Below are 24,437 nucleotides of genomic sequence, written 5' to 3'. Positions count from 1 at the left end.
CGATGCATTTGTCTGGAAGGCTCGGCTCTCCGGTGCTTTCGAAATCTCCGAATAAGCTGTACTAAAAATCTTAAAATAAAACAAGGTTCTTTTTATTTGTTCCTCTCCAAAGCTGAGGCTTGCAATATTAATGACAATGTAATTTGTGTGGCATAGAGAAAGCAGAACTCTTCCTCCAGCCTCTCCTCGCCCAAACCCCCACCCGGCCTTCAGAAAGTTCTTCCATTGCAAAACTTTGTAAAAAAAAAAGCCAACTCGGGTCTCTGAGTGATGTTTCTGAGGCCACCCTTCGAGGCCTTCTCGGACCCTGGCCAAAACAAGCTCCTGGGTGCCCAGCGCGGGCTCCGCAGAGACAAAGGCATTTGAATTTCTGTTTCTAGCTTCAGAGCAGCTGAGAACGTGTCCAAGGGCTCTGACTCCACAGAGGAGACGAGCACCATTGGAGTCTCGAGCTGGCCTTGTTTCACTGGCAGAAGAATCTCGGCGGCTGCGGCAATACAGGCATCCTGGGAGGGGGAAGTCCTCCTTCCCAGGGCCATGAAGACAAAGACATCCGTTCCAAAAGCTTATGGCTGGCCCCCAGAAAGCCCTCACAGCAGACAGCTTCAGCAGCGCACCTCCATTATCTGCGGGGACTTCATCCAAATGCTTAGAAAGTCGGCGGGAAGGAGACAGCCCCAAAAGCGGGGACCTCCCTTTTTGGCTCTTCCTCCTTCTTCCGCTTCTTCTGGAGGCAGCTAGGGGATGCAGTGGATAAGTGAAGGCCCAGAGAGACCTGAATTCAAATCCAGGATCCACCACTTACTAGCTGTGTGACTGTGGGCAACGCTGTCTGCCTCACTTTCCTCAACTGTAAAATGGGGATAATAATAGCACCAACCTACCAGTCGTTGTGGGGAATAAATGATAGGATAACTGTAAAGGGCTTAGCACAGTACCTAACACATAATAGGTACATACCAGATGCTTGTTCCATTTCCCTTCTCCTTTATGCTCACTGAATGGGGGGGGGGGGGAACCCAAGCCTGAAGGTAGACTACAAGAACAAGATCTTGAAGAAATCTTTGCAACTGTTTCATAACAGCTTCTACTATAAGGCTGTGCAGAGGGAAAACGTCCCTTCTCCAAGTAATGGAGTCTAAGGACCTAGGTTCAAATCCTGGCTCCCCTACTTCCTATGTGCCCTTTCTGGGCCTTCGTTTCCTTATTTGTAAAACAAGAAAGTTGGACTTGATGGCCTCTAGGGCTTACACTAGGTCTAACTCCATGATTGATCAGGGCTCACACATGCTATGCTGTTCCCATGCATACTAATGACCAGCTTTTCTCTCCATTTTCACTCACTGATGTCCAAAGAAGTACCAAGTGAGCTTCTCTTTGGAGGAATGGCTTGGGTCAACACTTCCTACTGTCGATGCACTCCAAATGCTGCTTTATAGTTTAACAGCCATGGAACCCTCTTCTCCAGCAATAACCAGTTGGGTCCATACTAAAAGAGCTGAAAAAAAATACTCAATTCTGGGACAATTAAACAGATTACATGGGAGCAGCTGGATGACTCAGTGGCTAGAGATAGAAGGTCCTGGGTTCAAGTCTGGCCTCAGACACTTCCTAGCTCTATGACCCTGAACAAGTCACTTAACTCCTATTGCCTGGCCCTTACTGCTCTCCTGCCTTGGAACCAATACACAGTCTTGATTCTAAGATGGAAGGTGAGGGTTTAAAAAACAGGTTACATTTTTTCCCATTTTATCTTCTGTCCCCTCCATGAAATTCATGGTCCAACCAACTTGACCCTCTTGCTGTCCCTCATACACAATATTATGTCTCTGATCTCCACATCTTTGCCTTTTGTGCCTAGGATGTTCTCCCTCATCTTAGAACCCCTGGCTTTCTTTAAAGTCAGGCCCATGCATCATCTCCTTCAGGAGGTCCCTACAGCTACTAGAGGTCTAAGGCTGACCCCCTTATTGACTTGTGACAGCTAGATGATGTAGGAGATGGACTGGACCCAGGAGCTCAAATCCCACCTCAGATATCAACTAGCAGTGTGATAGTGGGCAAGTTGTTTAACTACTCTCTGCCTTAGTTTCCTCTTCTGTAAAATGGGAATAAAAATATCTGCCTCCCAAGGTTGGGGTGAGGGCCACATGAGCCATTTGGTTGCCCCAGAGGACTGATACGAAGTTCCCTTTCTCTCCCACACTTTCCTGTCATCACCCAAGCCCACTTTTTACAAGCCCCTGCTCTAGCCCAGCTGGACTTGCAAGGGGTGAAGACTAGCTCTTGCAGGGGAAGGAAATAAAAGGAGCAGCTGATTGGAACCGAATGGCAGAGACATTCACAAACAAGATTGCAGCTGACAGACTCTCTAAGGGATGTGGAGAAGAAGAGCCTCCTGGATTGGCTACGTAGCTGGTACTAAGGTGCCTTGAAAAGATCTTAGTCCCTCAGAGCCTGCTTTTCTCTTCATGTGACTTATTCCTGCTTGTCAGTGTTCTGGTGAGAGAAGAGTGATCGTGCTCTAAGGAGAGACGTTGTCACCTGGTCCACAAACGACGATGGTGTCTCTTCTTGGTCTAGAGATTTGTTCCTTCATTCTGGGTGAAGGTTGGAGGCCACAAACTTGGGGGTTTTAAAGGGCCAGGAGAAGAATGAGAAGCCACTCCAGGACTCATGCTTGTGGTAGCTGAAATAAGGTGTCGCCTGGCAGTGACGCCACATATGGACCTGAACTTGGGGCCAACGCTCTGAGGAACTGGGTGAAATCTGAGCTCCCTTTCTCCAGAAAATCAGGTGGCATGGGGAAGAGTGTGCTCCCCAGTGTTATATTCTTGTTCTTGCTGCATTTTCAAAGTAAATATCCATTTGGGAGGAGGAGGAGGAGGAGGAAGAGAAGGAGAGAGGGAAGCAGGGGAGGGAGGGAGGGTGGAAAGCAAAAGCAAAAGTGGGTTAATGGCTCTGGGGAATGAGACCCTTGCATATAACAATGGGAGGAATACATGGGGTCTTGGTGCCATGACATTAGGGAAAAGAACCGCCCCCCAAGCCTTCAGGGATACCCTTAGAACCCGAGAGAGATATATAGCCTTCTTTGCTCTGGAAGAGTGAGAGCAGAGAACTCACTAAGGCTAGAAGAAAAAATTTCATTTCAAATTCATGCTTTGGGACGTAGTCACTTCTTTTCTATTGTTCACATGATTTTTGGAACAATAAAAATTAAAGTATTGTGGCATGTAGAAAGAATGCAGAATTGAGAGTTAGCAGACTTTGGCTGTGATTCAAACTCTGAATGCTAACCATGGGCAAAGCATGCATCTGCCTCCCCAGGATGCAATTCCCCCCTCTCCATTTCACCTCTGGGACACCGAGGGGGGAGGACCACCCCACAAAACCTATCTTAAAAGCAGTGTTCACAAGCCCTGAGCAACGGTTAGTGGTTACTTTAATGAGCAAGACTGAGGTCACGTTAAGACAAAACAAATGGCATTTAATGAAATGGCCTGGTAAGTCACAAGACAAGAAAAGATTCCCCCACCAAGCACACAAGGAGGAGCTCATCTCCTCCCCAAGACCCCAGTTCCACCAGAGGGGAAGAACATACAGGCAGAGGACACATGTGACGAAGAATGAGCATGAAGGACACATGCACCATGCAAGATGGAACACTTCATGGAATCGTGTTGCCAAAGAGCATTCATGGAGTCCACACACATAGAGAATGCATATGGCAGGACACTTGCCCTGCCAGATCAGTCATGGTTTCCTGACCCCACAGGACTGCTTTCTGGTGGCCACTGATCACCTCTCCTTTTTCCCATGAATCCTGCTGTAACTGGTGTCTTTGCTGGAGTGACCAGACTGCTCTGTGCTTCCCCTTGCTGAGGGTCTACACTTCGGGGCCATTTTCTGGGTTCTCTTCACTTTTCTGCTAAAGAAGAGTGCCTAAAAAGCCCCTCCCTGAATAGGGTAGACTGAAGCTCTTTTAGTGTACAGCCAAGTCTAGGAACCACTCCACCCAACTAGGTCTACCAAGAAAAAGTGGAAGGATACCCCCAGGCCAAGACTAAACTTATTCTATTAACTGCCCTTTGTCTGATACTGATCAAGGTTCATGGTCCCAGATTTTTGATTTAAGATTAGAAAATTCCTTCTAATTTCATTTTAACCCATGATTGTGTCTATGTCCCCAAAACCCATTTCTGAGACACCACCCCAAAAGAAATTCATTGTGGGCAGCTAGATGGCTCAGTGGATTGAGAGCCAGGCCTACCAAGAAGAGGTCAAACGTGACCTCAGACACTACCTAGCTATGTGACCCTGGGCAAGTCACTTGACCCCCATTGCCTAGCCCTTACCACTCTTTTGCCTTGGAACCAATACAGTATTGAGTCTAAGACAGAAGGAGAGGGTTTAAAAAGAAGAAGAAGCCCCCTGGAGCCATGTGGAGGCTTCCATGACAAAGGCTACATGTTCCCAAAATGCTCCTTGTTTAACACCCACACAAAATGAAGCCCAGAGAGGTAAGGTCTTTCATTCACATGTCCACCAACAACAAAACCTCTCTCCTGTTCATTTGCCAAATTTGCATTGTCTAGCACAGAAGTGTTTTCTCTGAATTCTTAAAAATGAGGAGAATTAGACCAGAATGATCCCTAAGGTCCCTTCTGACTACAGATTGGCAATTCAGTAAAGCCCAAGGTAGTCTTGGAGGGGTCAAGACCCTTCATGTAGCATATAAGGTTAACAAAGCACTTTTCCTAAGATGCTCCTTTGAGAGAAGCAGGAGAATGAGAGTGATAACCATTACCCCCATTTTACAGAAGTTGGGGCTGAAGCTAAGTGATGCAGACACATTTGTGTGGTCTGATACATCCATGCTAGGACCTGAACCCAGGCCTTCTGATGGGTAGTTCAGTGCTCTGTCCAGGTCTACAGGCTGCTATTATCTTGGGAATTGGTCTGCAATGATGGACTTCAAAATCAGGAGGAAGACAGGCTCCAAAATTTTGACAACAAAATGTCAGCTCTGCCTCCGGTGTACCTAGTAGCTAAAGTCTGTGAGTGCCTCTTTAATCTTCAACACAGAATATCAGCACTTTCAGGCATGTGTCAGTGAATTTAAGCAAGGTTTGAATGCAATCCAGCTCTTGTCAAAAACTTGCCTGAGACAGCTGATATTTGAGAGAGGAAAGTATAATGGAAAAGGCAACCAGCCCTTTGCCTACGTTCTGGAAGCTCAAGCCTTACTTACACTAATTGAAATCCTCAGTAAGTTCTAGACTCATTGACCACCTTGATTATCTCAGATCCCCCAGAGCATTGAATTCCCTGAAAGAAGATATAACATTAACCTCTCAGCTCTTTTTAAATAAGCTTCTCAGGTCCTAGACTTAGGGCTTGAAGGGACTACAGATACCATCAAGAACATCCCCCTTCTAAGTCAAATTTACAAAAAATCAAGCCATTCTCAAATTGACAATTGATCAAGGGTCATGAATAGGCAGTTTTCACAGGATGAAATTAAAAAATAAGTACATGAAAAAGTGTTCTGAATCCCTCCTAAGTAGAGAAATGCACATTAAAACAACTCTGAGGTACCACCTTACACCTATCAGACTGGCCAATGTGGCAGCAAAGGAAAGTAAGAAATGTTGGAGGGAATGTGGCACACTACTGGTGTAGTTATGAATTGGTCCAATGATTCTGGAGGGCAATTTGGAATTATGCCCAAAGGGCTTTAAAAGAATGCCTGCCCTTTGACCTAACCATACCACTGTTGGGTTTGTACACCAAAGAGATAATGAAGAAAAATACTTGTACAAAAATATTTATAGCCACACTTTTTATAGTGGCAAAAAATTGAAAAATGAGAGGGTGTCCATTGATTAGGGAATGGCTAAACATTGTGATACCTCATGGTGATGGAATACTGTTGTGATGAAAGGAATAATGAACTGGAGGGATTCCATGTGAACTGGAAGGACCTCCAGGAATGGATACAGAGTGAGAGGAGCAGAACCAGGAGAACATTGTACACAGAGCCTGATACATTGTAGCACAATCAAATGTAATTAACTTTACTACTAGCAGCAATGTAATGACCCAGGACAATCCAGAGGAACTTATGAGAAAGAATGCAGAGAAAGAACTGTGGGAGCAGAAACGCAGAAGAAAAACATAGGATCGATCATGTAGTTTGATGGAGATATGATTGGGTTTTAAAGTTAAAGTATCACTCTACTGCAAATATGAATAACATGGAACAGTGATACATGATACATAACCCAGTGGAATTGCTCATCAGCTTCAGAAGCAGGGAGGGAAGAGGTGGGGATCATGAATCATATAATCATAGAAAAATATTCTAAAGGAAAAAAAAAAGAACAACCCCCTTATTTCACAGATGAGGTACTGGGTCTGTCCAAAGTCACACAAGTCAGAAGTTTCTGATCTACTTAAGAACACCTTCTGTTCCTGTAGTGCTCTAAGGGTTACAAAGTGGTTTTTCTGTATTGTTCCTCTCAAAAGCCCTGGTAAATAGACGCTATCTCAGTTATACAGATCCAGAAACTAAGACCCAGAGAATTTCAGTGACTTGCTTAGGACAACTTTCTAGTCTGAGGTTGAACTCAAACCTAGGTCATCCTCACTTCAAATCCAGGATTCTGACCATTATACCACTAGGACACAATCATAAACAATGCAGCTCACAAGGCCTTATTGTCTGTATAAAAAAAGTCATTGTTATTAAGAAACTACTTTGACTTTTCTAAGGATAGAAATGAAAGAAAGTAATGAGCAGGACCTGTGTGCCAGAAATCATTAACTTATATGATTCAGGAAGCAAATGTTAGATTGACAGTCAAAGATGGAAGGAAGGAAGGAAGGAAGGAAGGAAGGAAGGAAGGAAGGAAGGAAGGAAGGAAGGAAGGAAGGAAGGAAGGAAGGAAGGAAGGAAGGAAGGAAAGAAGGAAGGAAGGAAGGAAGGAAGGAAGGAAGGAAGGAAGGAAGGAAGGAAGGAAGGAAGGAAGGAAGGAAGGAAGGAAAGGAGGGACGGAGGGAGGGACGGAGGGACGGAGGGAGGGAGGAAGGGACGGAGGGAGGGAGGGAGGGAAGAGAGAGAGGAAAGGAAAGGAAGGAAGGAAGGAAGGAAGGAAGGAAGGAAGGAAGGAAGGAAGGAAGGAAGGAAGGAAGGAAGGAAGGAAGGAAGGAAGGAAGGAAGGAAGGAAGGAAGGAAGGAAGGAAGGAAAGGAGGGACAGAGGGAGGGAGGGAGGGACGGAGGGAGGGAGGGAGGGATGGAGGGAGGGAGGGAGGAAGGAAGGGAGGGAGGGAGGGAAGAGAGAGAGGAAAGGAAAGGAAGGAAGGAAGGAAGGAAGGAAGGAAGGAAGGAAGGAAGGAAGGAAGGAAGGAAGGAAGGAAGGAAGGAAGGAAGGAAGGAAGGAAGGAAGGAAGGAAGGAAGGAAGGAAGGAAGGAAGGAAGGAAGGAAGGAAGGAAGGGAAGGGAGGAAGGAGGGAGGAGAAAAGGAGGGAGTGAGGGAGGATGCAGTGGATGAGGTGTCCTCTCACTGATTGATAAAAGACATTGTCTCATACTTACACTCTGACTACTGTCCATTAAGGGCTTCTATCATGACAAGAGTATTATTCCTTGAGATACGACTGGTATCTGTCCACCATCCCAACAGTATCCCAAAGTTTTGTAAGAATAACTTGGGGAGAAAGAAAGAAACAGGAAAGTGTTCTGCCCAAATAAGTTCAACTCCTACCCCCAACTGCAGCCTGACAGAGAAGCAATTGTTCAGTGGCCAGGGTACCCTAAGTGGGCTACAGGAAGGATCCTTCCAATTTTTTTTCCCAGACAAAGCACCTCCTGTGGAACTAGAAATACTGAATCACCTCCCTCATCTTGCACCCACACCAGGTACATTAATTTAGCCGGGGTGTTTTCTGAAAAAGTCCAGCTTGTATGAGGATGACTTCAAAGGGACCCCTTTCCTCTAACAAACACCATTCATCTTCTTTGTCCTCCCGCTCCTACAGCTGATGTCCACTGTCACTTACTATACTCAGCTCCTCTGTCATCCTCCAGGATACCATTCCAGCCTTGAGACTCCCACTCAGATCCCTCACCAACAGTTGCACATGAATCATGGATGGAGTTGCTCTGGATTTCCTCTTCCCCTTTCTCTGTGCATCTCTGACAGGTCTCACTGAGTCATGACCTTATTCTTTCACAGTCTTGCTCTCTCTAAGGATGCTTTAGGTAGGATTTTTTGATCCCACCTCTACTCTTCTTTTTTAAATCCTTACCTTCCATCTTAGAATCAATACCAAGTATTGGTTCCAAGGCAAAAGGGCAGCAAGGACTAGGCAGTTAGGGTTAAGTGACTTGCCAAGGGTCACAGAGCTAAGAAGTATCTGAGGCCAGATTGGAGCCCAGGACCTCCCATCTACAGGTCTGACCCTCTATCCACCAAGCCACCTAGCTTCCCTGGACTCCTCTCCTCCCCTCTCTTTTTGCTTTGAAGTACTTCATGACTTCTACTATCAGCTACATATTTCATGCAACTTTTGCAGAAAGCCTGGGTTTGAATCATGGGTGTATAGGGACAATAAAAATCCCAACAGGGTAGCAAAAAGGCTGTTATTAGAAGCCATAGAAAAAATATTAGGACAGTTTAACCTTCTAGAAGCAGAAAAAGAACCTGCCAAGCTCTGCCTGTATGGAAATCTTCCATCTGGTTCAATCCAGGAGGCTTCAAAAAGGCTTCAAAAAGCCACCTAGTCAAGTCACTGTCATGCAACCTCTAGATCAAGGGTGGCACAGACTGGCCAGTGCAGCACATAGTTCTGCTGGCTCAGACAGAGGTCGCTACTGCAGCAAAAAGCTATATATATGCTCAGCCTACCTCTCTGTGGAACCTTCCCCTAATTCCCTGTCTCCTACAAAAGTGCTCCTCAGTGGTTTATTCCATGAGGGCAAGCAACATAGATCCAGATGAATAAATACAAAGTCACTGGAGGCTCAGGAGATCAGCAAAGGCTTCACAATGGAAGGGGCACCTGAAGTCAATCTGGCCTCAGCTATTTATTAGCTCTGTGATTCTGGGCCCATCACTTCATAGTCTCAGCCTCAGTTTCCTCATCTGTAAGATGCTAATAATGAAATCTGTAGCATGCGCCTTCCAGGATTATCCTGAGGATTCAATGATATAAGAATAAACTTTCCAAGTCTCAGAATATTTTATAAATGTCAGTTTATCATTACTTTTGTATGCCCAGCACCATGTCAGCGTCTGAGTGACTATGTCAGTATCTGTGTAGCAGAGAGAATAAAAAAGCATTTGTTCACAGAGGAGGAAATGGGTTGCTGTTGGTCCAGTCTTGGGTGGATACTTGTTGGCCACATTTCCAACTAGACTACCCCATCCTTGACATATTAAGTAATAATAAAGAGTGCAGGAAATACAGGCGAATTAGAAACATATGCTCTGCCTCTCATTCTCTCCATCTTAATGGAAATCAGAAAGCAGTAAATGCTATTTCAAATGCATGCGTTAACTCCCAAGTGATGTGTGTACATGACATGAAGCTCATTTATAACTAGTGGAGGCATAATTAGATTATCAATATAGATGAAATATGAACTAAGAGGTAAGCATTTCTTACTACATAACATTCATTATTTATAGATACACACAGCTTACTTGCATCCTCTAACAGACTGCCAGCCCCTGCTGCTTGTTCCTACTATAATTTCTTGGAATGATGCATATGAATGGTATCAAAGAAACCATCTCCAAGAAAAGTCAAGCAAGGATCCGCAATGGACAGGTGGTCAAAGGACACAAGCATAAATTTCTCTAAAGAAGAATCACAAACTATTAACCATATGAAATATTGCTCTAAATAACCAATAATCAAAATGCAAGTCAAAAGAACTCTGAGTTTTTAACTTATGTTCAACAAATTGGCAAAGATAACAAAAGATGGAAATAGTCAATGTTGGAGAGGCTGAGGAAAAACAGGCATGAAAGCATATGCTATCTATTGTTTTTTAATATATAGTTGGCAGAGCTGTAAACTGATATAACCATTCTCAAAAGTAATTTGGAGTTGTGCTACACTTTGGACCAGAGATCCCACTACTAGGCATGGATCCCAATGGGACCAAAGATTTAGGGAAAAGTACCATATATATATCCATGGCAGCATCTTCTTGTGATGTCTACAAACTGGAAACAAAATAGATCTCCATCAACTGGGGAATGGCTAAACAAGTTGTGGCATATCATTGTGATGGGATATAATCTTGCTATGATAAATTATGAGTATGACACTTTCAGAAAAACATAGGAAGACCTATGAACTGATGCAAAATAAAGTGAATAGAACCAAGAGAACACTGTATACAATAACAGCAATATTGTAAGGATAATCAGCTATGAAAGACTTCACTACTCTAATCAACAAAATGATCCCAAAAAATTCCAAAGGTCCTATGATGAGAAATGCTCTCCACCTACAGAGAGAGAACTGAGTTAGAGGGGTGGACCTGAGTGCTGCATAATTATCAGGATCAAGCTTGGCCACAGAAAAGAGTTGAAAAAATATTCCTCCCTAGAAACTGCCAGGTAACACAATGATTATAGCTCCAGGTTTGGAGTCAGGAGGACCCAGGTTCAAATCTGACCTCAGACACTTCCTAACTGGGTGCCCTAGGCAAGTCACAACCCCAACTTCCTAACCCTTAACACTCTTCTGCCTTAGAATTGATATTAAGGCAAAGGGTAAGAGTTTTGGTTTTCTTTGTTTGTTTTTTAAGCATAAAGCAGTGATTCAATTGGGCACAGCTTCTCTGCCTCTGTATTTGCCACATGCCCAGCAATTTGTGGCAAACCAGAGGAGATCCCAACTTCTCATGAACTGGACTTTTATTCTCAGATGACCCAGATGTTGACATCTTAGACCCACAGCACAATTAAATCTAAAGGAAGAAGGATTTTTTTAAGGAAAAACAGTCTAGTCTGTGTGGAATAGAATTGTTCCTCCTACATCCCTCCACTTTCTATTATCACTCACCACAAAATACTCAGCTGTCTCAAGCTAATAACTCCCCCATACTCTTCATGGAGAAATGGAGAGTGAATTACACCCTGACCGTCCCAAAGCCTTGATCAATCAAAGTAGTCATTATCATCATCATTTTCTTGACATGCCCAAGCATCAAAGTTATATATGATCATAAATATATACAACCCTTGTTAAAAGGCAGATCCTGGCATTTGTCTTAATGAAGTCCTTTGCCATAGGGTCAGCAGTTGGACTGGGTCATATAAAACTCCATCTTCATTAACACAGATTTTCTAAGCCCTTAAAAGCTTCCACTGACAGAAGAAATGATCTATTTCCCATGTGTCCCTTGTAATTATAAACATATTCATCAGAACATGAGCAAACACATACTTGGCACAGCTGGAATTGGAGGAGTTCCTAAATGGCATGCTATAGCTGGATCTTAAAAATAAATAGCAAGCTTGGGTTATATGCCCCATCCATCCAGACACTCATTATGATGTTGTGTCCCAGGCAAGACTCACAAGTATTTAGAGCTTCACTTACTACAGAGTATGAACAATGAATGTGGCTTCCTTTACTCCAGTGGGTGATCTGGCACTGAGAACAGGTTCTTGGTGACAGAATGTTATTCTGCTCTGGTCTACCTGGATCAGCATCTCTGAACTAGTATTAGATAAGGCACATTTTTTTCTCAGCCTCAATTTTTTACTGTGAATGAAGGGTTTAGACTAAATGATCTGTCTCCAAGGTCCATTCTAGCTATTGGGGTCATTAAATTCATAACTTAAAAACAGCTATTTTAAAAGATGAATGGGAGTATTTTCTCAATACTTTCCAAGGCATTAAGTCATCTGGTGATGCATCTTCATGTCTCCCAAACTCCATCTGTATTGAAATGTATTACAAACCTATAATTAATTCTCATTAATATCAGAATCTTAGAGCCCAAAGGAACCTAGAATTCATTTTACAGATACAAACAAGTCCCCTAGAGGTGAAAGGCTTTCTTTGCCCAGGATCACAGAGGTGGTGCCCAGTCTCAAGCTAAGGTCTTGTGAAGATTGGATTTAGCTATCTCCTGATTGTAACAATGAAGGTACTTAGCTCTTCCTTTATAGTGAAGCTCAAATTGTAAGCTACAATCTATTTTTTAGGTTTTAACTACAAAAAGGTGTTAAGTAACTATAAAAGGTGAACTTAACAAAAGAGGATTTAAGTAACCCAAAAAGATTAAAATCTAACCAAAGAAGATGAGAACTAAAGAATAGACAGTCCTGGAGAAAATCTAACCAAAGAAGGTGAGAACTAAAGAATGGGCAATCCTGGAGAAAATCGTCTGCTGTGATTGGTAGACGAGAAAATTTAGAGGAGGTGACACAAGAGAAAAAGGTCTTTGAATAGAGGGGGGGAAAAGACTAAAGAGGACAGTTAGTCACCCTGGCTTGGAGTGAAGGATCAATCACTCGGAGCTGAAGGGAAGACGGACATTCAGAGATTCGGACATTGGAGCATTTGAGCATGCAGACATTCAGGCACTGACTCAGAGGAGCAACCAGAAGGCAGACACCCAGACTTCTTTTAGACTGTCACCCTTGATGAGTGAAAAGGCTGACATAGTGACCTCACCTTTCTGGAAGTGTGAAGCCTCCAGGAAAGGCCCATCATCTTGAGACTCTCTTCCCCTAGCTGGGGCTTAGAATTTCTAACTGGTATCAGAGGAAATCAGAGTACTTGCGCGCTCTCTCTCTCTCTCTCTCTCTCTCTCTCTCTCTCTCTCTCTCTCTCTCTCTCCCTTTCTCTCTCTCTCTCTCTCTCTCTCTCATTCCTTAATATCTTCCTTCTATTGTAAATATTGTAAATAAAACTACCATAAATTCCATTTCCTTTAATAATTCATTTTGGAATTTAGAAATTAAATCCCTGGTGACCATCATATTAATATATTCAAAGTCTCAACCATAATTTAATTTTAACAGTCTCTACGTCATTTCCACCAGGACTTGAACTCTCTAGTATTACTTTAGTAAATACTGCTTTTTGCCCTAACAAGGAATGACATAACAATGAATGAATGAAAAAATTAAAAGAGAAATTCCATCACTCCAATCACCTCCAAGATTCAAAAGATCCGTGATCCTATGTATGGTTCACAAACTCACTCCATCAACTTTGTTCAGTTCAGTTCGATTTAATTCAACACACATTCATTAAATGCCCACTCTACTATGTGTAGACCCCACAGACCAGACAGAGATTCATATGGCCAGTCTCTACATTGGGAATAACCCCAAAATATTATTAATTCTTTGGTTCATTGTGTTCCCACTCACAATTTGTTCTAAGAAAACCTTTAATATAGTTCATGTTTAAGTCTCAACAAATGTTGCTTTAAAAGTACTCTCGAGGGGGCAGCTGGGTAGCACAGTGGATTGAGAACCAGGCCTAGAGATGGGAGGTCCTAGGTTCAAATCCGGCCTCAGCCACTTCCTAGCTGTGTGACCCTGGGCAAGTCACTTGTCCCCCATTGCCTAGCCCTTACCACTCTTCTGCCTTGGAGCCAATACACAGTATTGACTCCAAGACGGAAGGTAAGGGTTTTAAATTAAAAAAAAAAGTACTCTCGATCCCTTACAAGCTCTTAGGGTAACTATGATATTGTTGAGTACAGAAAAACCTTTATTTCACCTCTAGAAAATGAAAAAGATGCAAAGAACTCTTGGAACTACAGAAACAATGCAAAACAATTAAAGGACTCACACAAATGCATGGTGGAAAGAACCCTAGTTCTAGACTGATAGAATGAACTTGAAATCCTTTCTCTGCTTCTTACCTTGCATATGCCAAGTAAACTACCTAAGCTTCAGTTCCTTCATTTATCAAATAAAGGGATTTGACTAAATTGTCTCTGGAGTCCTTCTAGTTTAAGACTGATGCTGCTGTGAGCCTGTGATCCTTTCTTTCTGATAGGTCCCATTTTTTGAAGGAATTTAAAACCCTTTAGGATTAATGTCCTCCCTCAAAAGGGCATTGAACTTGGGGGTGCTAGACAAGAAGCAACCCCAACATCTAAATGAGTCTCTTTAACCTGACTAAAATAGTGGAAGATCTTCAAACTTGTGGAACTATGTTGAGGATTTAAACTCACTCCAGAAGGAAAATGAATTTTGGGACTGCTGGAAAGATAACCCTTGTTCCTTCCCATCCATCCAAACCACATCATCCAAGGAAGCCATTGCTATAGTGGAGTACAAATGGCATGACTTTAGATTCTTACCAATGCTCTTCTTAGCACTTGGGTCCTCCATATAACCCTCCTCTGTAGTCAAGAATTGTGATCATGTGATCCCCCCTTCTCTTTACAGAAGGATGGATCCCCAAACTCTCAGACCTGATGTATGTCCAAGACAATCCCTAAAGCTACCTACAGCATTACCTTTCATCTGACAAGGAGACTGATGATGTCATTCAGTCATTTCAATCATATCTGACTCTTTGTGGCCCCATTTGGGATTTTTTGGCAAAGATATGGATGTAGTCTTAGTGTTTCCTTCTCCAGCTCATTTTACAGATTAGGAAAATAAGACAAACAAGATGAAGTGACTTGCCCGGGTCACACAATGAGTAAGTATGTGAGTCCAGATTCAAACTCAAGAGTTTTCCTGATTCCAGGCACTCTGATCCATTGTGCCACCTGGCTTCCCCAACAAGGAGACTAGTGTTTAGAAAAGACGTTACTGGAAAACTCTCCTTCAGGACTACATGAATGAGCACATGTCTACTTCTGCCACATGTGGAATTCTCTGTACCCCACCACATCCTGTCTACTGCCATCTTGGAAAATCTCTCAGGTCTCTAACTTGTGCTTAGGAAAGGGGAGGATGGGAAGGAAGAAAATAAAAAGCATCTAGGAATTTAAAAATAAGAATAAGAAGTCCCAAGAAGCTATGTGGGTGAAAGTATGTGCTTCTGATTCAAAACAGTGATTTAAGATTTTCTCCAAAAGAAGAGAGAAAAGAAAAGGGGCAAGGGTCAACCCAAAGGATAGAACCATTCCAATAGGCTACATGAACCACTTCTTCCTTGAGAAGCCTCCTTAGTGAGATCTACAGGGAGGGAGGTTGTCCAAATTTAGAGAAATCCTTTGAAAGTTTTACAGGAAAGGCAGCATATAAGGATATATCTCTATATGCTTATAGTCATTGATTCACAGATTGTTAATGCCATCTGTTCTCATTTGACAGAGAAACAAACAGAGCTTATTATTAAATTGGAGGTGAAATGATTTGCCCAAGGTCACACAATGAAAGATCCAGAACTCAAACTCAGCTCCTTTATTTTTTCCACTATACAACTCTGAGTGAGGATTTTAAAGATTTTGACTCCTCTTCATAATCTGGTTCTTAGCTACCTTTCCTAGATGATTGCACAGAACTTCCCATAGCACACTCTGAATTCCAGCCAAACTGGCCTTTTACTGTTCTCGATGTACAATGTTCTCTCTGCTGCACTTTTCTTTGCACATTCATACATTCCTGTAGGAGTCGATCAATCAATCGATCAATGAAGTAGCTCATTCCACTTCAGTTGACAAAACTGAGCATATTTCGCCTGGAGAAGAAAAGATTTAGATGAAACATGGTAGCCATTTTCCAGGATTTAGAGGGCTGTGCATAGAAGGAGAAAGCTTTGTTCTACTTGTCTCCAGAAGGCCAAATAGGGGGCAGAATCAGTGAAAGCTGCAGAAAGGCAAATGTAAAGCCTTCCTGAGAGTTGAAAGCTCTCCCAAAGTGGAGTAGCAGGGCACAGCTGGAAGGGGGCTTGAGCACCAATGACAAATCCTGAAGAGTTTGCCAGGGAGCTATTGATCTAGCTCATCACTGGGGAAATGAGTAAGGAATGGGCATCATTGAGGCAGCGGCTGCAAGGTTCCCAGAGTCTTCCAACTTATCCCACACTGGGACTCTTACAAAAGATGACAGGGCTGGTCTAACCAGCACAGGAAGAAGTAATACACTTCCTCCCAAAAGTTGGTATTGGTTAGAAGTCTTTTGTGGCATATTGGAATGAGCATCATTTGTAACCCTTTCATTGAGCATCCATAGCTTCCTGAGGACAGGGATTATGCCTTACTCTGCATTTTATACCTTTTAGAAAGGTGCCCTGGTGTCGAGGACAGAACGTGGGAGTTAGAATCAGGGAGAGCTGGACTCAAACCTCACCTCTGGAATTCATTAGCGGTGTGACCCTTGGCAAACTAAAGTCTCTGAGCCCCAGGCTTCTCTAAGCTCGTGGTACCTGCATCACTGATTTGTTATGAAGCTCAAATAAGAGCATCTAGTTAAGGTGCCTGGCAAACCCAGTAGGTAAATGTCATACACACACACACACACACACACACACACACACACACACAGTAGGCACTTAGTGTCTGGGGGCTGTTGATCTAATACCATAGGTTTTACTTTGTCTTCTAGTAGACCATTTGGATGCAGCTTTCTTCCTTCTTTCTTCCTCTTCTCCTTTGTCCTAATGGAGGGAATTTTATTTTCATTTTTTTTAAATCTGTGGTCTCAGCTTGAGGTTTTATTTTCCCCACCTCCAGCTTTCATCTGGAAAAGAACTTCTGAGCACCTTGGAGAGCCCCAGAAAGAAAGCCTTTGTGTTGCAAGCCAAGAGAGTCTGAAGAAGGAATAAAAATGATTATTGCCATTACCCAGGGCCAAGAGTGATGAAGAGCCATTTCATGGGATGGTCAGGTAGTGATCTCTGGGGGATGGGGGGAGAGAGGGGAAATTCACAGCCCGGGAGATGTTGCTTCCCCTTTTTTTGCTACTCTAAGCACAAGCTGCTCTTCAGCTTCCTGACGATTGATGAGAACAAAAAGTCTAAATCCAATAGCAAAAGCCATTTCAAGGGAGGATTTTTCATTTTCTTTCAGACAAGCTGTGGTGCTTTGGGTCTGGATGCTGGCCGACTGTTTGGGCTCTTGACTGGTTTGTCTTATTGTCTGTGCCTTGTCTGTGGCAAATTCAAGGAAGGTATAAATTCCACAGCTTTTGCGATCCCTTAGCCATAGTTTTAGGGAAAAATCAATTAAGCAGAGGAAGAATGAAGCTCAGCTTGCGCTGATCTGGTCGGGGCACCAGGGAGAATCGGGGGGAATTGGCACCAGGCTTCTTTGGAAAATCTTCAAGGAGGAAGCAGAATTAGCCCCTTTCTCGCAATCTGCAAAGAACCGAGGGCCAAAGCAGATGCGTCCAAAGTCAGTCTTTTGGCGCCACCTGGTGGCCATGATTAAGGTTATTCTTTGTACTAAATCGAAAGCTGCAGAACCATTAAAGGGAGGGCCTGTCCCTTGCAGGAGAGAGAACGCAGAATCAGAAGAATAAAATTCACAGAGCTCGAAAGTGCCTGAAGAGAAGGCAGAGTTCCACTTAAGTGCAGTGGTAGGAGTTTCAGACAACAGACGGTCTCATTCAAGTCAACCAGTATTTATTAAGCTGCCACTCCACGCCAGACAGAAACGAAACAGGCGCTACCCGAGGAGCTGCCCTTCTCCTGGGCAGAAAGAGGAAGCCCAGCTCTCCTCTCTCAGAGGAGGCAAAGGAGGCAAAAGTGCTGCCAGGCACGGCCGGCCGGCGCCGCTCCTTCAGATTAGCCGTTTCCCTTTGTCAAAAGGCGGTGCTGTGTTAGAGAGAGGGGCGAGCTGGAGGGTTTGAAAGTGATGGTGGTGAAAAGGGGTCTCTCTAACACGGAGTCGAGATGGGGTCACCAAGAGGGAACTGGGCTTGGAGTCGCGAGGACCTAGAAAATCCCACTTCAGAGGCGACTGACCAGGCGGGGTTCCCTGGAAAACATCCCATCCCATCTCCGCGGGGTGAGAGGGACAGATGGGACAGACGGCCTCCGCGGACTCTTCTGTCTCCAAATCGGATTCTATGATCTTATTCATAGTAATAACCAGCATTTGTTAAGGGCTAAGCTCTGTGCTAGGTGCTGAGTACAGAAAGACCAAAACGAAGCACCCCTTGCCCTCCGTGTGCTTATATTTCACTGGGGGAAACAAGGCAGAGAAAAGTAAATCCGAACTATGAACAAAGGAAATCTAAGGTAACATGGGAGAGAGGGGCCAAGAAAGCATCCTGGAGGGTGTTTCTACCTCTGCACGGCTAACTCTGGGATTCCAGTTTAGGCTGAGTCTGGCAGAGAGCTGGGGATTCCAAGAGACAGAAATAAAGAGGGAGAGCATTTCTCTCTCTCTGCTTCTCAAAGCCTTTTGTAATTTGGCTTTTCCTCCAGCCCACGTTTTCTCCTACTCTCTCCCTGTCAGTTGCCATTATCTGTATATAGCATCTTCATTTATTCTGGGCAAGTCCCTTCAGCCTCAGTTTCCTTATCTCTAAAACAAGGATAAGAAGAACACCTCCCACCAAAGAGGATTGTTGGGAGAATCTGATGAATAACATGTAAAGGCACTTTGCCAAAGTTAAATGGTTGTTATTATTTCTACTGTTGTGATTATTCTTATTGTCATCATTCAAAGAATTTGTCCTCTTTACACATTCAACCCTCCAGCCAAACACTTGTACCAGCTGTTCTCTATACAAAGTACTGACTCACCCACCTCCTTGCCTCGGTGCTGGCTGCTCCCCATTACCAGGATGCTTCCCCTCATTTCTACTCCTAAGATCCCTAGCTCCCTCTTAGGCTCAACACTGGAAGAGGTCAGGAAGGACCTCATGATGCTGTTCCTGACTCCTTCTCTCCCCTGCTGATGGTCTGGTCCTCCATATTATTTTGGATTTCCTCTGTTTGCATTTTGTATTGCCTTCTCTCTCCCTAGTAAAATACAATATTGAAACATGGAGATAAACAAGGTCATTTGGGGTGGGGGGGGAGGAGGGTACTTAAATAGAGCAGGGGAAGGCTTCACCTCCTATAAGAAACCTTCCCATAGCCCCCTAGATATTAGTGCATTCTCCTTCCTTATATATTTTGTATTTGCTTATCTATTTAAATTCCATATCCATCCCAACCCACCCACCCCTGTTTGATGTAAGCTCTCTGAGGGCAGGGACCATTCTGGTTTTGTTTCTTTATCCCCCATCACCTGCCATATGGACTTGTATAGACTAATCAAAAAATATATATTTTTGTTGAGTGGATGAATGAATGAATGAAAAGGAGGTGAGACAGTTAGATGGTCAGAGGGCACCCAATAACCACTGGACAAGCAGAGAACCCTGTCCTGATAGCCACATCCATTGCATAGAGAATACTAAAACAATCTGTTTCTTGTCAGTATTGTGCTTCATAATAATTAACATGGCATAGGCTAGGGGAAACCAAGGGAGCAATGACACCTTCTTCCCTGCTCTGGAAAAATTTGGGAGGTTGAATGGGCATCTTCCATCATCACTTAAGCACTGATCTTGCTACCATTGCTTCCTATTAGGGCCCTGGTCTCACTGACAAAAGCTATCACTGACATCAATAATTTAAGGAAAGCGACACTGTGGAGCTGTAAATAATTTAAAAAACATAATCTGGGTCCCTCCTGACTCCTGGGAACACACTGAGCTCTCAACTCTCTAGTACTTGATTTAAGACAAAAACTGAGAAAGTTGCACAGTCGTTGATGGACAATCTCAGAAAAGACAGCCCCAGTCAATTAGAAGCTAAGAATCAAGCAGCATAATGAATTGGGATTTTAGGTTGTATACTTTGGGCAGGAGGTATCCAATGGAGAGCTCTGGATCTATTCATTCTGTGTGTGTGTGTGTGTGTGTGTGTGTGTGTGTGTGTGTGTGAGTGTGTGTGTTGGGGGGGGGGGGACTGTATTTCTAGATCTGCTAACATGATAGATACCAGTGATTGTTCAGGGCTAAGAAGGGAGGAAAATATAGTCCATCTAAAGGGCACTCTCTGAAATTCTGTCTGTAGGAATATTCCACAGAAGAATGGAAACATCATTAAGCCCCAGAAACACCTTAAATAAATAATCATTCCACCAAAAGGAGAGAGAGCAAGGCCAGCGAACCAAGGTCTCTCATGACTCACAAGAATATTATACAGAAATATGTCAAGTTGCCCAGTAATAGAGACATGTTCTTCCTAGCAACCCTCACTCCAGATGAAAAGTATAAAGTAAAGAGAGAAGGAGGAGGTGGGGGAAATGAAAGGAGAAAAAAGAGAGCAAGTAGGAGGAAGAGAAAAATGAAGAGGGACAAGAAACTGAAAAAGAGGCTGGGAAGGAAGAGAGAGAAGCGAATAAGAAAAGGGCAGGGTCATACGTTTGCTGAAATTCCTTGAAACAATAATCACCCAAATTCCACAGCTTTGTAGGCTTTGGGGGAGACAATTTCCTGTTAGTGATTCTTGCTCCCAAATAAAGCTGTTGAAGTTTTCTTCCTTATTAAATTGATAGGAAGTACCCCTAATTAGTATTAATCATCCAAAGGGAACAAGGCAGCCCTCAGACAAACCTGGGAAGGGAACAAAACAGATCTTCTTCATACTACTGTACCCAGAACTCCATACTTACTGCACCCTAGTTCCTTCCTGTTCTTGTGCCTGTGTAGAGCTCCCCACTTCAGAATCCCTCTAGGTGCCAACCTCCCCAACAGTGCTCTGTATTCTAGACCCCAGAAAGCCCTACTCCTAAGCTTTTTCTCTTATAATCTTAGCTTTCTACAAAAAGCTAAAGAGCAATTATGTGTCTCAGTGGCAAGAAAGCTAGGCCTAGAGCAAGGAGGTCCTGGGTTCAAGTCTGGTCTCAGACACTTTCTCTGTGCAACCCTGAGCAATCACTTACCCCCAATTGCCTAGCCTTTGCCAAACCAATGAATGCTTAGTATTGATTCTAAGACAGAAGGTTAGGGGTTTTTTTTTAAAGACTAAAGAATCTGATAAATTCATCTAATCTAAAGGATTAATGGACCTGAAGTTAAGAGTGTTACTCTCCCCCCAAGGCTCCATTTACCATTACCAATCACTTTATAGACAAAAGAATAATAGGAAGGATGGTAACTTCAGGCACCATGTAAGGCTAGTGGGGAAAGGTATCGGGGCAAACAAGGCATAAGTATCTCCATGCCTCACTCCCCTATATCACAGGATACCTACTCATCTGCCTACTCACAGGGCTAGCCTTGGGTGAAAGCAGTTTAATAATGCTTTAAGAAGGGCTAGCTAATCTGCGCTCTTTGTGGTGGCCCAAAACTGGAAAACGAGGGGATGCCCATCAATTGGGGAATGGCTGAACAAACTGTGGTATATGTTGGTGATGGAATACTATTGTGCTCAAAGGAATAATAAAGTGGAGGAGTTCCATGGAGACTGGAACAACCTCCAGGAAGTGATGCAGAGCGAGAGGAGCAGAACCAGGAGAACATTGTACACAGAGACTAATACACTGTGGTATAATCGAACGTAATGGACTTCTCCATTAGTGGCGGTGGAATGTCCCTGAACAATTTGCAGGGATCCAGGAGAAAAAAACACCATTCATAAGCAAAGGATAAACTATGGGAGTGGAAACACCGAGAAAAAGCAACTGCCTGAATACAGAGGTTGAGGGGACATGACAGAGGAGAGACTCTAAATGAACACTCTAATGCAAATACTATCAACAAAGCAATGGGTTCAAATCAAGAAAACATCTAATGCCCAGTGGACTTACGCGTCGGCTATGGGGGGTGGGGGGGAGGAAAAGAAAATGATCTATGTCTTTAATGAATAATGCTTGGAAATGATCAAATAAAATATATTTTAAAAAAAAACAAAAAAAAGAAGGGCTACCTAATCAGCGGTTAGAATCAGTTGGTCATATCACTATACACAAAGAAAGCCAAGAGACTATGATCAATGTAGAATTGAGTGTGTGCATGTATTTCTCAGAAATCAGAACAAAGATTTCTAAACCAGAAAGTTTTTTCTCTACCAAAAGCTTGTGTTAAAAAAAAAAAATCTCTGTAATCCCTTCATCAGAAAGAACGAGGACCCATTGGATCCCAGGGCTGTTTTGTATTGATTGAGCCAAGCCATATGCTAGTCATGTGACATTTCTTGGACAAAGAAAATATGGGAGACCTGAATTTCAGCAAAGCATCTGACAAAGTCTCGCATGCTGTCCTTGTGGACAAGCTAGAGAGGTGTTGGATAGATGAAACTACAGTTAGGTGAATGCGGAATTGACTGAATGATTAGAATCAAAAAATGTAATTCAATTCATGTCAACTTAGGGTGAGCTCTCTAATGGAGTACCCCAGGGAACTGTCCTTGGTTCTATGCTGTTCAGCATATCTCTATGACTTAGGGAGGGCACACAGGGCATGTTTGTCTAATTTTCAAATGGCACAGAGCTTGAAGTGAGAGCTGATGCAAAAGACAAAGGACTTAAGATTTAAATGGGCTATAATCTGGGACAAACTCCCCAGAGATAATATTCATTTAGAATAAATGTAAAATTCTTCCTTTGGGTTCAAAGAATCAACTTCATAAGCACAAAAGGAAGGATGCATGGCTATGAAATTATTTGTGTGGAAAATATCTTGGAGTTTTAGTGGATTACAAGATCAATATGAGTCAATGAAGAAAGTTAAAATAATCTCAGACTTGACAGAGAAGCATCATGTCCAGGTTATAGTACAATTGCCTAATCAGGCCAAATCTGGATGAATATATTTAGTTCTGGGTACCACAGTCTAAAATGGATAATGATATGCTGGGAAATGGACAGAAGAGAGCAACCAAAGTAAATCAAGGTCTCAAGCTCATGCCATATACGTTGAAGGAACTGTGAATGTTTAGCCTGGAGAAGAGAAGGCTGGGTAGAAATATGATCAATATATTTAAGAATCTGAAAGACTAATATATGGAAGAGGGATAAGGCTAGTTCTGCTTGGCCCCTTACAGAGGAAGTCGGAGTAAAAGGTAGAGAAGTTGCCAAGAGGATTCAGAGTTAATGTAAGGAAATTCTTCCTTATAATGGGGGCTATCCAGCAGAGGCAGACCAGCAACCTGTCAAAATATCACAAGGGGATTCTTGGATATGCTGAACCTAATGGTCCCTGAAGTCCCTTCCAATTCTGAGATCTTTTGATTCTATGACACAAGGACTCAAGAGACTCCAAGTCAGATAAGTCCTTTGCATTCAGAATTGCCATGGAGTTGATTAGTTCATTAGTTGTGAGAAAGGATTTTCCGTCTCCTCTCTCCAAATTAGACTTCAATTAATTGTCACTGCTCTATCATTAAAATGAAAATAGTAGGAATCTTCACAGATTTTTAATTTCTTGTATGAAAAAGAGTGATGTAAAAATATTATAGTTCATTTTTATAAAGTCAGCCTTTTGTGTAAACTCTTGACATTTCTTTCCAGATACCTTTAATACATTTCAACAAATATTTATTAAGTAAGTCTATTGTAAAGATATACTGTGCTAGGCACCATGGATACAAAGATTAATGAAAAAACAGTCCCTGCCTTCAAGAAGCTTAGGCTATTAATACCTGTAATATAAATATGTCATGTTTGTTTTCCAAACAACATCCATGAACTCATGTCTCTTTCTCTTCCTTTGGCTTTTTCTCCCCATCATCTACTCCCCATATCTATTCAGGAACTGACCCCTTCTCTTTGTCTTCTCATTTGTAAAAGCTAAAATGCATAGATCCTATTTATGAGTTGCACTGAATCCGACCTTGAGATGGAAAGTGTCCCAGTACCGAGGTGTTAGATAGGAGAGAAAACATTATATCTCTTTTTTAAAGTCCCAGGAAGCTGAATATTTATGATATGCCATATCAACACATCCTGGTAAAGAAATGGAATTCCACTCACCTATGGCTACTGAAAAATGATTTCCCAGAGACACTGGTGGCACTTCTTATCTCTCGTGCTGACAGATAATGGGATTGTGAACCTCATGCAGTAATCTCCCCCATCTTATTGAGGCTTCTGGGAACAAACAAAAAAAAAATGGCAAACCAGTTAAGCTCTGTAGTGGTATGAGTGAGCAGGCAGACAAAAATAATGCTCCACACCAAGTACTTTTTCTCATGGATACTCAAAATCCTTAACACTTTTCCAGCAGAAGTCCATGTTGTTTCTTTTTAAAAGATGAAAGAAACAACAGTTGGATGCGTCACCCTGAATTGGAACTTAAGGTTACATGGACATCCTGATTTCTCATTCCCAGAGTTCCTTTCAGATAAAGTCCACTTATGGCTAGAGATAAGGAAACAAGGAGCTTAGTAAGAGGACACGTGGAGTGATATGTTTCATTCTACACCATCACTGTTGTTCATCCTTCATTTTCAGAGATCCAGTGACATCACAGGGTGATGTCTT

At 42.9% G+C, this 24,437-nt stretch overlaps 1 long non-coding RNA gene across 5 annotated transcripts in view; it reads right to left on the bottom strand.

Moving 5' to 3' along the window:
* Positions 1-24,437, bottom strand: part of LOC107649721 (uncharacterized) — a 66,267-nt gene that overhangs the window by 20,799 nt on the left and 21,031 nt on the right. For 3 of the 5 annotated variants that reach the window (XR_008913303.1, XR_008913301.1, XR_001623911.2), the window contains exon 2: positions 23,928-24,044. This is a non-coding gene — a long non-coding RNA (uncharacterized LOC107649721). Of the gene's footprint in view, positions 1-15,301; positions 15,692-16,142; positions 16,610-23,927; positions 24,045-24,437 lie in introns of those variants that run through there. The other 2 variants (XR_008913300.1, XR_008913302.1) reach the window with 2 other exon arrangements.

Source organism: Monodelphis domestica, chromosome 7 (genome assembly GCF_027887165.1).
Source record: "Monodelphis domestica isolate mMonDom1 chromosome 7, mMonDom1.pri, whole genome shotgun sequence".
NCBI lineage: Eukaryota > Metazoa > Chordata > Mammalia > Didelphimorphia > Didelphidae > Monodelphis > Monodelphis domestica.
This window is presented reverse-complemented; position numbering and strand designations above follow the sequence as displayed.